The sequence below is a fragment of the Stegostoma tigrinum genome, chromosome 34, assembly GCF_030684315.1.
Source record: "Stegostoma tigrinum isolate sSteTig4 chromosome 34, sSteTig4.hap1, whole genome shotgun sequence".
In the NCBI taxonomy this organism is placed as follows: Eukaryota; Metazoa; Chordata; class Chondrichthyes; order Orectolobiformes; family Stegostomatidae; genus Stegostoma; species Stegostoma tigrinum.
The window spans coordinates 23,349,067-23,368,582 of NC_081387.1; the positions used below are offsets into that span (position 1 = coordinate 23,349,067).

The following is a 19,516-nucleotide window of genomic DNA, read 5'->3' on the forward strand; positions in this document are numbered from 1 at the left end:
CATCGTTGTGGCAGTGGAGGAGACCCAGGATGGACATGTCATCCAAGTAGTGGGAGGGGGAGTTGAAGTGGTTTGCGATTGGGAGGTGCAGTCGTTTGGTGTTCCACAAAGCGGTCTCCATGCCTCCGCTTGGTTTCCCCGACGTACAGAAGGCCACATCGGGAACAGCGGATACAATGTACCACATTTAGTAGTTATGCAGGTGAACATCTGTTCAATGTGGAAGGTTTTCTTGGAGCCTGGGATGGGGGTGAGGCGGGAGGTGTAGGGGCAGGTGTAGCACTTCCTGCGGTGGCAGGGAAAGTCCGGGGTTTGTGGGGTTGGAGGGGAGTGTGGAGCAGACAAGGGAGCCACAGAGAGCACGGTCCCACCGGAAAGCAGATAAGGGTGGGGAGGGAAAAATATCCTTGGTCGTGGGCTCAGATTGCAGGAGGCGGAAGTGGCGGAGAATGATGCTTTGATTCCGTACGTTAACGGGATGGTGATCCATGAGGACGAGGGCAATTCTGTCTTGCTTGTTATTGCGGGGACGGGGTGTGAGGGCTGAGGTGCGGGAAAATCAAGAGATGTGGTCGAGGGCGTTTTCGACCACTCTGGACGGGTAATTGTGGTCCTTGAAAAACGACGACATCTGGAATGTCTAGGAATGGAGCACCTCACCTTGCGAGCAAATGCGGTGGAGGCAAAGGAATTGGGAATAGGGAATGGCATTTTTGCAGGAAGGTGGGTGAGAGGAGGTGTATTCGAGGTAGCTGTGGGAGTCTGTGGGCTTCAAATGGACATCGATTTCCAGCTGGTGGCGTGAGATGGAGACAGAGAGGTCCAGGAAGGTGAGGGAGGTGTTGGAGATGGTCCAGGTGAACTTAAGGTTGGGTTGGAAGGTGTTAGTAAAGTGGGTGAAATGTTCGAGCTCCTCATGGGAGCATGAGGTGGCGCCGATACAGTCATCGATGGAACGGAGGAAGAGGTGGGGGATAGGGAACCGTGTAGCTATGGAAGAGGGACAGTTCCACGTGTCCTACAAAGAAGCAGGCATAGCTTGGGCCCATGTGGGTACCCATGGCCACCCCCTTTGTCTGTAGGAAATGGGAGGAATTGAAGGAGAAGTTGTTAAGGGTGAGGATGATTTTGGCTCACCGGATAAGGATGTTGGTGGAGGGGGGCTGGCCGGGCCTGCGGGACAGGAAGAAGCAGAGGCCCTTTAGGCCATCAGCATGGGGAATGCAGGTGTATAGGGACTGGAGATCCATGCTGAAGATGAGGTGTCGGGGACCGGGGAATTGGAAGTTTTGGAGGAGGTGGAGGGCATGGGTGGTGTCACAGATGTAGGCGGGGAGTTTCTGGACCAAGGGGGAGAAAATGGAGTCGAGAGAGGTGGAGATGAGTATGTGAAGCAGGAGCAGGCTGGGACAATGGGTCGACCAGAGCAGTCAGGTTTGTGGATTTTGGGAAGGAGATAGAAGTGGGCGATGCGGGGTTGGGGAATGATGAGGAAGGAGGCTGCGGTGGGAGGTGACCTGAGGTGATGAGGTTGTGGATGGTTTGGGAGATGATGGCTGGTTGTTCGGGGGTGGGGCCATGATCACAGGGGCGGTAGGAGGAGGTGTCGGAGAGTTGGCGTCTGGCCTCGGCAATGTAGAGTTCAGTGCACCATACTACAGCTGTACCTCTCTTGTCCACGGGTTTTATGCTGAGGTTGGGATTGGAGCGGAAGGAACAGAGGGCTGCACATTGTGCGGGGGAAAGGTTGGAGTGGGTGAGAAGGGTGGAGATGTTGAGGCGATTGATGACATGATGACAGTTGGAAATGAAGAGGCCAAGGGAGGCCAAGAGGTCATAGGGTGGTGTCCAGGAGGAAGGGGTGTGTTGGAGGTAGCACAAGGGGTCAGTGGCGGGAGGGTTAGACTCGCGATTAAGGAAGGACGTGCGGAGGCGGAAGAAAAGCTGGTCAGACTCCAGGCGTGAATCTTCCAGAGGGACCACTCTCTCCGTGACTCCCTTGTCCGCTCCACACTCCCCTCCAACCCCATCACACCCGGCACCTTCCCCTGCAACCGCAGGCAGTGCGACACCTGCCCTACACCTCCCCGCTCAGCCCCATCCCAGGCTCCAAGTAAATCTTCCACATCAAACAGATGTTCACCTGCACATCTGCTAATGTGGTATACTGTATCCATTGTACCCGGTGTGGCTTCCTCTACATTGGGGAAACCAAGCGGAGGCTTGGAGACCGCTTTGTGGAACACCTACACCCGGTTCGCAATAAACAACTGCACCTCCCAGTCGCGAACCACTTCAACTCCCCTTCCCACTCCTTAGACGACATGTCCATCCTGGGCCTCCTGCAGTGCCACAATGATGCCACCCGAAGGTTGCAGGAACAGCACCTCATATTCCGCTTGGGAACCCTGCAGCCCAATGGTTTGAATGTGAACATTACAAGCTTCAAAATCTCCTCAGCCCCAACATCATCCCAAGACCAGCCTATCTCGTCCCGGTCTGCTCTGCACTTATCAGGTCCTCTATCCACCTTCAACCATCGCCTCCTTCTCTCTATTTATTTCAGAGCTCCCTTCCCCTCCCCCATTTCTGAAACGTCAGCTTTCCCGTTCCTCTGATGCTGCCTGGCCTGCTGTGTTCATCCAGCCCTACACCTTGTTATCGTGGGTGATCTGATTGTCACCTTAACTCCGTTTTCCTGCCTGACTCCCACTACCTTTGACTCCCTCATTGATCAAAAACCTGTTTAACTCAGCTTCAAATAATATCAATGACCTGGTTTCCACTGCTGTCGGGGATAGAGAATTCTGAAGATTCATGATCCTGAGACACAACATTCCTCAGTTCATTGGCAGACCCCTTACTTTGAAACTCTGTCCCTGGTTCCAGACTCCCCCACGATGGGGGACAGCCTCTCAACTTCTACTCTGTCAGCAGCTTCACAGTCTTGTACATTTCAGTAAGAACCTCTCATTCCGCTAAACTCCAATAAGTACAGCCCCAGCCTGAAACCTTTCATCACAAGGAAACAGCTTCATCCCAGGAATCAACTGAGTGACCCCTCTCTGACCTGTCCCCAGTTTCAATGAAGCTCTTTCCCAATGGCCCCTCCTTCAGTCCAGCCAGTGCCAGCTGAATTCCTTTCGATGGCATTGGGGTTCAGGAGGGTTAGTTGGAATTTTCAGATCAGATTCAGTATTTCAGCTTTCAATTTTGTGAAAAACACATTTCAGTCCCACATGAGATTGGAAAATAATGAATGTTAGTGGGACTCGAACAAACAGGAGCTTGTTCTCAGTGAGGCAGCTGCAGCAATATCCCATTGGATGTAAACTGAGAGAAAAAGCCTGGAAAAGGTTGGAATGACATAAAAGCAATGGCTTTAGAAATGTTTGGAGACTTGAGCGACATGGATTTGAATAATTTATTTGTTTTTTAAAATTATTTTTCATTTGCATCATTTGGGGTCTCTGTGAAGATCCACATTTATTACCTGCCTCAAACTACACTTCACAAACTGATGATAAACCACATTCTTGTGTCCTCACACACAATCCCCCCAACACATCCCTCCTCTCGCACACACATCACCCCGCCACACACGCCCCCCACCACATACACCCTACACGTCACGCCAACAAACGTCTGCACACACACACAGACACACACACACACACACACACACCACCCCCACCGACACCCATGTAACCCAGCCGCGACACACGTTTCGCCCAACATGCACTCACATCCCAACAATCGTTCCACACCCACATATCCCGGACAGACTCAAATCCGTCTGCTCCACACACATGCAATTCCCTGCCACACATACACATATCCTTCCTATACCCCCCAGCACAGACACTGCTCCTCCAGGACACACCCCACACACAGACCCAGCCCCTCGCCCCACCTGGACACATCCATCCCCCGCAAACGATCAGCCCCAAACACCCAAATCCCCCTCCCAAACACACACATTCCCCCACCCCCCACTCACAAAACGCTCACCCCTGCCATGCACACATCCAGCCATGGAGTCATACCACAGGGAAACAGGCCCTTGGGCCCATCGTGTCCATACTGACCTGATATCCGAAACGGAATTTGTCCTATTTGCCTGCATTTCCCCCTGAGACACACACACCCCTCACACGTACAGATATCCCCTCCCCACAGATCCTTGAAAGTTGCCACCCAGGCTGACAGGTCTGTTAAGAAGGCATACAGTGTTTTAGCTTTTATTAATAGAGGGATCGAGTTCCGGAACCAAGAGGTTATGCTGAAGCTGTACAAAACTCTGGTGAGGCCGCACTTGGAGTATCGTGTACAGTTCTGGTCACCTCATTATAAGAAGGATGTGGAAGCTTTGGAAAGGGTGCAGAGGAGATTTACTAGGATGTTGCCTGGTATGGAGGGAAGGTCTTACGAGGAAAGGCTGAGGGACTTGAGGCTGTTTTTGTTAGAGAGAAGAAGGTTGAGAGGTGACTTAATTGAAACATATAAAATAATCAGAGGGTTAGATGGTGTGGATAGGGAGAGCCTTTTTCCTAGGATGGTGACAGCGAGCATGAGGGGGCATAGCTTTAAATTGAGGGATGAAAGATCTAGGACAGATGTTAGAGGTAGTTTCTTTACTCAGAGAGTAGTAAGGGAATGGAACGCTTTGCCTGCAACAGTAGTAGATTCGCCAACTTTAGGTACATTTAAGTCGTCATTGGACAAGCATATGGACGTACATGGAATAGTGTAGGTTAGATGGGCTTGAGATCGGACTGACAGGTCGGCAAAACATCGAGGGCCGAAGGGCCTGTACTGTGCTGTAATGTTCTATGTTCTACACACACACACACACACACACACACACACACACACACACACACACACACACACACAGACTCTCAGACACACACACACTCAAGACACACACACAGGCACACAGACTCTCAGACACACACACTCGCTCTCAGACACACACACACACACACACACACACACACACTGACTCTCAGACACACACACACACACACTCTCAGACACAGACTCTCAGACACACACTCACGAACACACACAGACACACACAGACTCTCAGACACACACACACACACTCTCAGACACACACACACACACACACGCACACAGAGACTCTCAGACACACAGACTCTCAGACACACAGACTCTCAGACACACAGACTCTCAGACACACACTCACGAACACACACAGACACACACACACACTCAGGAACACACACAGACACACACACACACTCAGACACACTCACAGACACAAACTCACACTCACAGACACGCACACACACTCACAGACACACACACACTCACAGACACACACACAGACACACACACACACACTCACAGACACAAACACATACTCACAGACACGCACACACACACTCACAGACACACACACACAGACACACACACACACACACACTCAGACACACACAGACACACTCACACACACTCACAGACACACTCACACAGACACACACACACACACACACACACTGACACACACACTGACACTCTCAGACACACACACTGACACGCACACACTGACACACACACATACACTCTCAGACACACACACACTCACAGACACACACTCAGACACACAAACACTCATAGACACAGACATACACATACTCTCACACTCTCAGACACTCACAGACACACACTCTCAGACACACACACTGACACACACACACACTCACAGACACACAGACACTCTCACAGACACACACACACACACAGACACGCACACGCACAGAGACACACACTGACACAGACACTGACACTCTCAGACACACACATTCTCACAGACACATACTCACAGACACACAAACTGACACACACACTCACACACACACTCACAGACACACACACGCACACACTGACACACACACATACACTCTCAGACACACAAACTGACACACACACGCACACACTGACATCCGCACACACTGACACTCTCAGACACACACACACTCCCTCAGACACACACACACACACTCAGACACATACACACACATTCATAGACACACACACACACAAACACACTCACACACTCACAGACAGACACTTAGACACACACACACACACTCACAGACACACACACACACACTCACAGACACACACACACATACTCACAGACACACACACTCACACACACACTCTCAGACACACATGCACACTCACAGACAGACAGACACACACACATTCACAGACACTCTCAGACACACACTCGCACAGACACACTGACACACACACACACACAGACACACACACTCTCAGACACACACACACAAACAGACACACATGCACACTCACAGACAGACAGACACACACACATTCACAGACACTCTCAGACACACACTCGCACAGACACACTGACACACACACACACAGACACACACTCAGACACACACTCACGAACACACACAGACACACACACACACTCAGGAACACACACAGACTCTCAGACACACACACGAACACACACAGACACACACACACACTCAGGAACACACACAGACTCTCAGACACACACACGAACACACACAGACACACACACACACTCAGGAACACACACAGACTCTCAGACACACACACACACACTGACTCTCAGACACACACACACACACACACACACACATACACTCTCAGACACACAAACTGACACACACACGCACACACTGACACACGCACACACTGACACACGCACACACTGACACTCTCAGACACACAGACTCTCAGACACACACTCACGAACACACACAGACACACACACACACTCAGACACACACACAGGCACACACACTCACAGACACACACACACAGTCACACACACTCACAGACACACACACACACACTCACAGACACACACACAGTCACACACTCACAGACTCTCAGACACACACACACTCACAGTCACACATACAGCCACACACACTCACAGACACACACACACAGACACACACTCACTCACAGACAGACACACTCTCAGACACACAAACACTCATAGACACAGACATACACACACACACATACTCTCACACTCTCAGACACTCACTCTCTCAGACACACACACACACACACACACTGACACTCACAGACACACTGACACTCACACTCTCACAGTCACAGACACACACACACACACTCTCAGACACGCACACGCACAGAGACACACACTGACACAGACACTGACACTCTCAGACACACACACATTCTCACAGACACATACTCACAGACACACAAACTGACACACACACTCACTCACAGACACACACACGCACACACTGACACACACACATACACTCTCAGACACACAAACTGACACACACACGCACACACTGACATACGCACACACTGACACACACACTGACACTCTCAGACACACACACACTCTCACAGACACACACACACACACACTCAGACACATACACACACATTCATAGACACACACACACACACACACTCACAGACAGACACACACATACTCACAGACACTCACACTCACACTCACAGACAGACAGACACACACACATTCACAGACACTCTCAGACACACACTCGCACAGACACACTGACACACACACACACACACAGACACACACACTCCCGAACACACACACACTCTCAGACACACACACACACACACACACACAGACTCTCAGACACACACACACACTGACTCTCAGACACACACTCAGGAACACACACAGACACACACACACTCAGACACACACACAGGCACACACACTCACACTCACAGACACGCACACACACACTCACAGACACACACACACACATACAGTCACACACACACTGACTCTCAGACACACACACACTCGGATACACACAGACACACTCACACAGACACACACACACACTCACACACACACACTCAGACACATACACACACATTCACAGACACACACACACTCACTCACAGACACACACACTCTCAGACACACACACACACACTCTCAGACACACACACACTCACAGACACACACACACTCATACTCTCACACTCTCAGACACTCACAGACACAGACACACACACACTCACAGACACTCACACTCACAGACACACATACTCACACAAACTCAACACACTCACAGACACACAGACACAGACACACACAGTCACACAAACTCAACACACCCACAGACACACACACACTCACACACACACACACTCACAGACACACATGCACACACACATTCACAGACACTCTCAGACACACACTCACAGACACTCTCAGACACACACTCGCACAGACACACTGACACACACACACACACACACTCAGGAACACACACAGACTCTCAGACACACACACTCTCAGACACACAAACACACACACACACACACACACACACACACACACACTGACTCTCAGACACACACTCACGAACACACACAGACACACACACACACACTCAGACACACACACAGGCACACACACTCACAGACACAAACTCACACTCACAGACACACACACACAGACACAGACACACACATACAGTCACACACACACTGACTCTCAGACACACACACACTCGGACACACACGCTCACAGTCACACATACAGCCACACACACTCACAGATACACACAGACACACACACACTCACACAGACACATACACTGACACACACACATACACTGACACACACACACACACTCAGACACATACACACACATTCACAGACACACACACACTCAGACACATACACACACATTCACAGACACACTCACACAGACACACACTCACTCACAGACAGACACACTCTCAGACACACACACACAGACACACAAACACACACATCCACACACACACACAGCCACACACACACACACTCACAGACACAGACATACACATTCACAGACACATACACACACATTCACAGACATACACATACTCTCACACTCTCAGACACTCACAGACACTCACACTCTCAGACACACACACTGACACACACACACACTCACAGACACACAGACACTCTCACAGACACACACACACACACACACACAGACACGCACACGCACAGAGACACACACTGACACAGACACTGACACTCTCAGACACACACACATTCTCACAGACACATACTCACAGACACACAAACTGACACACACACACACACTCTCAGACACACACACGCACACACTGACACACACACATACACTCTCAGACACACAAACTGACACACACACGCACACACTGACATACGCACACACTGACACACACACTGACACTCTCAGACACACACACACTCTCACAGACACACACACAAACACACTCACAGACACACACACACACACACACTCACAGACACACACACACATACTCACAGACACACACACACTCTCAGACACACACACACACTCACAGACACACATGCACACACACATTCACAGACACTCTCAGACACACACTCGCACAGACACACTGACACACACACACACAGACACACACACTCTCACAGACACACATGCACACTCACAGACAGACAGACACACACACATTCACAGACACTCTCAGACACACACTCGCACAGACACACTGACACACACACACACAGACACACACACTCACGAACACACACAGACACACACACACACTCAGGAACACACACAGACTCTCAGACACACACACGAACACACACACACTCAGGAACACACACAGACACACACACACACTCAGGAACACACACACACACACACACTGACTCTCAGACACACACACTCTCAGACACACACACACACACACACACAGACTCTCAGACACACACACACACACATACACTCTCAGACACACAAACTGACACACACACGCACACACTGACACACGCACACACTGACACTCTCAGACACACAGACTCTCAGACACACACTCACGAACACACACAGACACACACACACAGGCACACACACTCACAGGCACACACACTCACAGACACAAACTCACACTCACAGACACACACACACAGTCACACACACTCACAGACACACACATACAGTCACACACACACTGACTCTCAGACACACACACACACTCAGACACACTCACACACACACACACTCACAGTCACACATACAGCCACACACACTCACAGACACACACACACACAGACACACAAACACTCATAGACACAGACATACACACACACACATACTCTCACACTCTCAGACACTCACTCTCTCAGACACACACACACACACGTTCTCAGACACACACACACACACTGACACTCACAGACACACAGACACTCACACTCTCACACTCACAGACACACACACACACACTCTCAGACACGCACACGCACAGAGACACACACTGACACAGACACTGACACTCTCAGACACACACACATTCTCACAGACACACAAACTGACACACACACTCACTCACAGACACACACACTCACAGACACACACACGCACACACTGACACACACACATACACTCTCAGACACACAAACTGACACACACACGCACACACTGACACACACACTGACACTCTCAGACACACACACACTCTCACAGACACACACACACTCAGACACATACACACACATTCATAGACACACACACACACTCACAGACAGACACTTAGACACACACACACTCACAGACACACACACACATACTCACAGACACTCACACTCACACACACACTCTCAGACACACACACACTCACAGACACACATGCACACTCACAGACAGACAGACACACACACATTCACAGACACTCTCAGACACACACTCACAGACACTCTCAGACACACACTCGCACAGACACACTGACACACACACAGACACACACACTCCCGAACACACACAGACTCTCAGACACACACACACACACACTCACAGACACAGACATACACATTCACAGACACATACACACACATTCACAGACACACACTCACTCACAGACACACAAACACTCATAGACACAGACATACACATACTCTCACACTCTCAGACACTCACAGACACACACTCTCAGACACACACACTGACACACACACACACTCACAGACACACAGACACTCTCACAGACACACACACACACACAGACACGCACACGCACAGAGACACACACTGACACAGACACTGACACTCTCAGACACACACACATTCTCACAGACACATACTCACAGACACACAAACTGACACACACACTCACACACACACTCACAGACACACACACGCACACACTGACACACACACATACACTCTCAGACACACAAACTGACACACACACGCACACACTGACATCCGCACACACTGACACTCTCAGACACACACACACTCCCTCAGACACACACACACACACTCAGACACATACACACACATTCATAGACACACACACACACAAACACACTCACACACTCACAGACAGACACTTAGACACACACACACACACTCACAGACACACACACACACACTCACAGACACACACACACATACTCACAGACACACACACTCACACACACACTCTCAGACACACATGCACACTCACAGACAGACAGACACACACACATTCACAGACACTCTCAGACACACAAACTGACGCACACACTGACACACGCACACACTGACACACGCACACACTGACACTCTCAGACACACAGACTCTCAGACACACACTCACGAACACACACAGACACACACACACACTCAGACACACACACAGGCACACACACTCACAGACACACACTCTCACAGACACACAGACACAGACACACACACACAGTCACACACACTCACAGACACACACACACACACACTCACAGACACACACACAGTCACACACTCACAGACACACACATACAGTCACACACACACTGACTCTCAGACACACACACACTCACAGTCACACATACAGCCACACACACTCACAGACACACACACACAGACACACACTCACTCACAGACAGACACACTCTCAGACACACAAACACTCATAGACACAGACATACACACACACACATACTCTCACACTCTCAGACACTCACTCTCTCAGACACACACACACACACACACACTGACACTCACAGACACACTGACACTCACACTCTCACAGTCACAGACACACACACACACACTCTCAGACACGCACACGCACAGAGACACACACTGACACAGACACTGACACTCTCAGACACACACACATTCTCACAGACACATACTCACAGACACACAAACTGACACACACACTCACTCACAGACACACACACGCACACACTGACACACACACATACACTCTCAGACACACAAACTGACACACACACGCACACACTGACATACGCACACACTGACACACACACTGACACTCTCAGACACACACACACTCTCACAGACACACACACACACACACTCAGACACATACACACACATTCATAGACACACACACACACACACTCACAGACAGACACACACATACTCACAGACACTCACACTCACACTCACAGACAGACAGACACACACACATTCACAGACACTCTCAGACACACACTCGCACAGACACACTGACACACACACACACACACAGACACACACACTCCCGAACACACACACACTCTCAGACACACACACACACACACACACACAGACTCTCAGACACACACACACACTGACTCTCAGACACACACTCAGGAACACACACAGACACACACACACTCAGACACACACACAGGCACACACACTCACACTCACAGACACGCACACACACACTCACAGACACACACACACACATACAGTCACACACACACTGACTCTCAGACACACACACACTCGGATACACACAGACACACTCACACAGACACACACACACACTCACACACACACACTCAGACACATACACACACATTCACAGACACACACACACTCACTCACAGACACACACACTCTCAGACACACACACACACACTCTCAGACACACACACACTCACAGACACACACACACTCATACTCTCACACTCTCAGACACTCACAGACACAGACACACACACACTCACAGACACTCACACTCACAGACACACATACTCACACAAACTCAACACACTCACAGACACACAGACACAGACACACACAGTCACACAAACTCAACACACCCACAGACACACACACACTCACACACACACACACTCACAGACACACATGCACACACACATTCACAGACACTCTCAGACACACACTCACAGACACTCTCAGACACACACTCGCACAGACACACTGACACACACACACACACACACTCAGGAACACACACAGACTCTCAGACACACACACTCTCAGACACACAAACACACACACACACACACACACACACACACACTGACTCTCAGACACACACTCACGAACACACACAGACACACACACACACACTCAGACACACACACAGGCACACACACTCACAGACACAAACTCACACTCACAGACACACACACACAGACACAGACACACACATACAGTCACACACACACTGACTCTCAGACACACACACACTCGGACACACACGCTCACAGTCACACATACAGCCACACACACTCACAGATACACACAGACACACACACACTCACACAGACACACGCACACACTGACACAGACACATACACTGACACACACACACACTCAGACACATACACACACATTCACAGACACACACACACTCAGACACATACACACACATTCACAGACACACTCACACAGACACACACTCACTCACAGACAGACACACTCTCAGACACACACACACAGACACACAAACACACACATCCACACACACACACAGCCACACACACACACACTCACAGACACAGACATACACATTCACAGACACATACACACACATTCACAGACATACACATACTCTCACACTCTCAGACACTCACAGACACTCACACTCTCAGACACACACACTGACACACACACACACTCACAGACACACAGACACTCTCACAGACACACACACACACACACACACAGACACGCACACGCACAGAGACACACACTGACACAGACACTGACACTCTCAGACACACACACATTCTCACAGACACATACTCACAGACACACAAACTGACACACACACACACACTCTCAGACACACACACGCACACACTGACACACACACATACACTCTCAGACACACAAACTGACACACACACGCACACACTGACATACGCACACACTGACACACACACTGACACTCTCAGACACACACACACTCTCACAGACACACACACAAACACACTCACAGACACACACACACACACACTCACAGACACACACACACATACTCTCAGACACACACACACTCTCAGACACACACACACACTCACAGACACACATGCACACTCACAGACAGACAGACACACACACATTCACAGACACTCTCAGACACACACTCGCACAGACACACTGACACACACACACACAGACACACACACTCTCACAGACACACATGCACACTCACAGACAGACAGACACACACACATTCACAGACACTCTCAGACACACACTCGCACAGACACACTGACACACACACACACAGACACACACACTCACGAACACACACAGACACACACACACACTCAGGAACACACACAGACTCTCAGACACACACACGAACACACACACACTCAGGAACACACACAGACACACACACACACTCAGGAACACACACACACACACACACTGACTCTCAGACACACACACTCTCAGACACACACACACACACACACAGACTCTCAGACACACACACACACACATACACTCTCAGACACACAAACTGACACACACACGCACACACTGACACACGCACACACTGACACTCTCAGACACACAGACTCTCAGACACACACTCACGAACACACACAGACACACACACACAGGCACACACACTCACAGGCACACACACTCACAGACACAAACTCACACTCACAGACACACACACACAGTCACACACACTCACAGACACACACATACAGTCACACACACACTGACTCTCAGACACACACACACACTCAGACACACTCACACACACACACACTCACAGTCACACATACAGCCACACACACTCACAGACACACACACACACAGACACACAAACACTCATAGACACAGACATACACACACACACATACTCTCACACTCTCAGACACTCACTCTCTCAGACACACACACACACACGTTCTCAGACACACACACACACACAGACACTCACAGACACACAGACACTCACACTCTCACACTCACAGACACACACACACACACTCTCAGACACGCACACGCACAGAGACACACACTGACACAGACACTGACACTCTCAGACACACACACATTCTCACAGACACACAAACTGACACACACACTCACTCACAGACACACACACTCACAGACACACACACGCACACACTGACACACACACATACACTCTCAGACACACAAACTGACACACACACGCACACACTGACACACACACTGACACTCTCAGACACACACACACTCTCACAGACACACACACACTCAGACACATACACACACATTCATAGACACACACACACACACACACTCACAGACAGACACTTAGACACACACACACTCACAGACACACACACACATACTCACAGACACTCACACTCACACACACACTCACAGACACACATGCACACTCACAGACAGACAGACACACACACATTCACAGACACTCTCAGACACACACTCACAGACACTCTCAGACACACACTCGCACAGACACACTGACACACACACAGACACACACACTCCCGAACACACACAGACTCTCAGACACACACACACACACACTCACAGACACAGACATACACATTCACAGACACATACACACACATTCACAGACACACACTCACTCACAGACACACAAACACTCATAGACACAGACATACACATACTCTCACACTCTCAGACACTCACAGACACTCACACTCTCAGACACACACACTGACACACACACACACTCACAGACACACAGACACACAGACACTCTCACAGACACACACACACACACACAGACACAGACACTGACACTCTCAGACACACACACATTCTCACAGACACACAAACTGACACACACACACACTCTCAGACACACACACGCACACACTGACACACACACATACACTCTCAGACACACAAACTGACACACACACTGACATACGCACACACTGACACACACACTGACACTCTCAGACACACACACACTCTCACAGACACACATACACACACATTCATAGACACACACACACACACTCACAGACAGACACTTAGACACACACACACACACTCACAGACACACACACACATACTCACAGACACTCACACTCACACACACACTCTCAGACACACACACACTCACAGACACACATGCACACTCTCAGACAGACAGACACACACACATTCACAGACACTCTCAGACACACACTCGCACAGACACACTGACACACACACACACAGACACACACACTCTCAGACACACACACACTCAGACACACATGCACACTCACAGACAGACAGACTCACAGACACTCTCAGACACACACTCGCACAGACACACTGACACACACACACACAGACACACACACTCTCAGACACACACTCACGAACACACACAGACTCTCAGACACACACACGAACACATACAGACACACACACACACTCAGGAACACACACAGACTCTCAGACACACACACGAACACACACAGACACACACACACACTCAGGAACACACACAGACTCTCAGACACACACACACACACTGACTCTCAGACACACACACACACACTGACTCTCAGACACACACACTCTCAGACACACACACACACACACAGACTCTCAGACACACACACACTGACACACACACACATACACTCTCAGACACACAAACTGACACACACACGCACACACTGACACACGCACACACTGACACTCTCAGACACACACTCACGAACACACACAGACACACACACACACTCAGACACACACACCGGCACACACACTCACAGACACACACACACACAGTCACACACACACACAGTCACACACTCACAGACACACACATACAGTCACACACACACTGACTCTCCGACACACTCACACACTCAGACACACTCACACACACACACACTCACAGTCACACATACAGCCACACACACTCACAGACACACACACACAGACACACACTCACTCACAGACAGACACACTCTCGGACACACAAACACTCATAGACACAGACATACACACACACACATACTCTCACAGACACACAGACACTCACACTCTCACACTCACAGACACACACACACACACTCTCAGACACGCACACGCACAGAGACACACACTGACACAGACACTGACACTCTCAGACACACACACATTCTCACAGACACATACTCACAGACACACAAACTGACACACACTCACACACACACTCACAGACACACACACACATACTCACAGACACTCACACTCACACACACACTCTCAGACACACACACACTCACAGACACACATGCACACTCACAGACAGACAGACACACACACTCACAGACACACACACTGACATACACACGCACACACTGGCACACGCACACACTGGCACACACACATACACTCTCAGACACACACACGCACACACTAACACACACACACACTCACAGACACACACACACTCACAGACACACACACACACTCAGACACATACACATTCACAGACACACACATGCACACACACTCACACACTCACAGACACACTCAGACACACACACACTCGCAGACACACACACACTCTCAGACACACACACACTCTCAGACACAGACATACACACACACACACACACAGACATACACACACACACACACATACTCTCACACTCTCAGACACTCACAGACACTCACAGACACTCACAGACATACACACTCTCAGACACACACACACACACGTTCTCAGACACACACACACACACACACACTCACAGACACACAGACACTCACACTCACAGACACACACACAAACTCAACACACTCACAGACACACACACACACATACACACGCAGACACACACACACACACTCACAGACACACATGCACACTCACAGACACACACGCACACTCACAGACACACACGCACACACACACAGACAGACATACACACACTCACAGACACTCTCAGATGCACACTCACTGACACTCTCAGACACACACTCGCACAGACACACTGACACACACACACACAGACACACACACACACTCTCAGACACACACACTGACACACACACGCACACACTGACACACACACATACACACTCAGACACACAAACTGACACACACACGCACACACTGACACTCTCAGACACACACACACTCTCACAGACACACACACTCTCAGACACACATACTTACAGACACACACACTGACACACACACTCACTCACAGACACACACACTCTCAGACACACATACTCACAGTCTCTCAGACACACACGCGCACTCTCAGACACACACTCAGCCACACACACTCTCAGACACACACACACACTCTCAGACACACACACACACTCTCAGACACACCCAGTGTCTCGCAGGCTCACACACACACTGACTCTCAGACACACACACACACTGATTCTCATACACACACACACACTCAGACACACTGACTCTCAGACACACACACACACAGACACACACACTGACACACATACACACACACACGCTCTCAAACACACACACATACTGACACACAGACACACAGACACACACACACTGACACACTCACACACACACACACTGACACACACACTCACTCACAGACACACACATTCTCAGACACACACACAGACTCCCAGACACACACACTCTCAGACACACACACGCACTGACTTCAGACACACTGACACTCAGACACACACACTGACACACACACACACACTCAGACACTCAAACCCACTCACAGACACACACACACTCACACTCAAACCCACTCACAGACACACACACACTCACACTCTCAGACTCACACACACACACTCATAGACACAAACACACACTCAGACACACACACACACTCACAGACACACACACTCACACACACTCTCAGTCACAGACACTCACTCACAGACACACACACTCTCAGACACACACACACACTCAGAAGCTCTCAGACACACACTCACACACACAATCTCAGACACTCACTCTCAGACACACACACACACACTCTCAGACACACACACACACTCTGAGACGCACACACACTCACAGACACAGACACAAACAATCACTCACAGACACACACTCACAGTCACACACACAGACTATCAGACACTCACACTCTCAGACACACACACACACACACACACTGACTTCAGACACACTGACACTCAGACACACACACTCACAGACACACTCACAGATGCATACACTCACACACACA

General features: G+C 49.8%; 1 protein-coding gene across 1 annotated transcript in view; it reads left to right on the plus strand.

The window, feature by feature from the left end:
* Nucleotides 1-19,516, plus strand: part of LOC132206272 (butyrophilin subfamily 1 member A1-like) — a 234,880-nt gene that overhangs the window by 14,038 nt on the left and 201,326 nt on the right. The gene's annotated exons all lie outside the window — the stretch shown is intronic.